At 37.1% G+C, this 2,523-nt stretch overlaps 1 pseudogene; it reads right to left on the reverse strand.

Moving 5' to 3' along the window:
• LOC136176862 (cAMP-regulated phosphoprotein 19 pseudogene) lies at positions 1–2,040 on the reverse strand (annotated as a pseudogene).
• Positions 2,041–2,523: the final 483 nt, after the last annotated feature.

Genomic DNA, 2,523 nt, shown 5'->3' on the forward strand with positions numbered 1-2,523 from the left:
TTAATCAGCCAGTCAACTTGCTGGAACAAGGCAAGTCTTCCATTGAGAAAGATCCTGTGGAGTAGGCTTGTGGTTGCCAGTGACCTCTGTGTCATCTGGGGCTGCAGTAGGAAATTGCTTGTTCTTCATTTTCGCTTTAGCCATGTTGTAATCCCCAGAATCGAAGTATTTTTGCCCTTTCTGCAATCATTTGCTTAAAAAATTTGAACTTCTAGGCTTTTGTCCCAGATGGGGATCCCTTGATATTCATTCTACTTTTTCAGCTTTCTCTGGACTGTTCACTTTATCTTCCAATTCCTTCTGCTCTTCTGTGGAGGCTGCCTCAGAGACTTCCTCGAACATATTGCTCCCTCCCCCTTGTCCTGCTCTGCCCCATTTTAAATAAAGATGATATTATCACAAGAAGGGGAAATGATGGCTAGTTGAAATAGACAAATAATGTACACTGTAAGACATGCTTTAGCTCTAGTATTCTCCACCCCTGTAGAAAAGACAGATATTGCTTACATCTATTGCTTGTGACACATTTCCATGGGTACACTCACAAAATAATGTTATTCTCTGGTAGCTATCCATAAACTTCCCTTTCCTCCCCTGGAAAGCATACTGGAATGTACATATATTCTATCAAAGTGATACTATTACAGAGATAACCTGAATCTTACTAATTTTAAGTGTATCACTTGTAAATTTTGGTACTTTATTATTACCGACAAATTTCTGAGGCTTAAGTTGTAATTGATTATAACCCAAATGTGTCACAATTGTTATACATTTGTTGGGGGAAGGGTCTCATTTTTGGTACCCCAGTACTCCTGAGTAATGTCTTGTTTTGATATCTTGGTAAAATTAACCTTCTTTCTTTGAGCACACCTTGCCAAGTGACCAAGGCGGGCACCCAAGACAATGGGGGATGTCTACTGGATCAGATATTTTCATAATAATGCACCAAGCAGATAATTATACAGGAAGTATTAGAAATACTGTAGATTTTCAATTAAAAATGTCTATTTTTCTCAGTGATTCAAGAATCCTATTTTCTTTCTTCAGAAAATGTAAACTGGATAATTTTGACATAGAATTAATTAATTTTCTAATCTCCCATACTGTACTAAGTATGAGAGTATATTGGGCCATGTTCCCATGGCATGTGGGATCTTAGTTCCCCAACCGAGGATCAAACCCATGCCCCCTATTCAGTGTATTCTTCTTACCTTTGTGTACTTCTGGGACAGAAGGGTCAGTAACAACTGAACTATTTTAACTATGGGAATAATGTCTGTTATTAAATTCCCAGCACAAAATTAATCACTTGGGTAAATTAACAGAGAGTAAAACTAACATTGGTATCATCCTAAAAATCGGTCTTTTTCTGTAAAACCACGTAAGATAGTTCCTCAGAGAAACATGAAGCAGCTGACTTTCAAGAGTACATAAGCCTACAGGGTGGTTACTTAAAACCTGGAGAAAGCACTAGGCTTCCTTATTCGGCTTTCATTTCCCTTTTTGACATCATTCAGGAGATGTTTTCTCATCCATGATAGAAGAGATTTAGTAATGTACTACTGCAGATTTCCTCTCTTAAAAAAAAAAAAAAAAGCTCTAGTTAAATGTGCAACAATAAGTATGCCCCATTTCAAAGGAAACTACTGTGCAAAAACCCAACTTACAGGTTTAGAAGGTTGCAGGATGAATTTCATTTTATAACATGCAGTAAGTGTACACAAGGGTAGACTTATGTAATAACATATTCCCCTAGTGTTTTTAAATAGTATGTTTGTTTATAGACTTCTATATACCCGGAGGGGAGCAAAAGAAGCAGACAAACCTAAGGCTAGCTAAAAAACCTCAGATGACACGGCCAAATGGGCGATGCATCAGAAGTGAAGATAAAGCATGTAGGAGATGATAATTAGAAAATTAATCCAATAAATATTTACTAGTTTTTGCTTAAACATGTATTAAACAAAACAATACAAAGATAAGTAAGACAGGATTCTGTATTCCCAAGTCAGCATAATATGAAACGATCTTATGTGATGCAAATAGAGAAAAAGTTCAGAATTGCATGGTACGATTTGTTTCTTGAAAGTATATAGAATATATGTATATGTATAACTGAATCATTCTGCTGTGCATCTAAAACTAAAACAACATTGTAAATCAACTTGTCTCTAATATACAATAAAAATTACATTTAAAAAGTACATAGAAATGGAAGATGGTGAAGTAGCCAGAGAAGACTGGAAAAGGCAATACTTGGGAAATAGAACTTGCAAGGTAGAGGGGCCAAGGGGTGGAGAGAGCCATTTCAGAAAGACACAAATGGCTGTGTAATGTGGGGGCTCACAAGGCCAGCTTGACTACAGCAGAGGGTGAACATTTCTAAAAATCTACTCTTAACTGAGTAAAATGCTTAAGGATGGATCAGATTGCGAGACAATGCAGCAGGCTACAGAAAGCATTTGTAAAAGTGGTGTGATAAAGGTGCATCTTAGGGCTTCCCTGGTGGTCCAGTGGTGA

Source organism: Muntiacus reevesi, chromosome 1 (assembly GCF_963930625.1).
Source record: "Muntiacus reevesi chromosome 1, mMunRee1.1, whole genome shotgun sequence".
NCBI classification, from domain to species: Eukaryota; Metazoa; Chordata; class Mammalia; order Artiodactyla; family Cervidae; genus Muntiacus; species Muntiacus reevesi.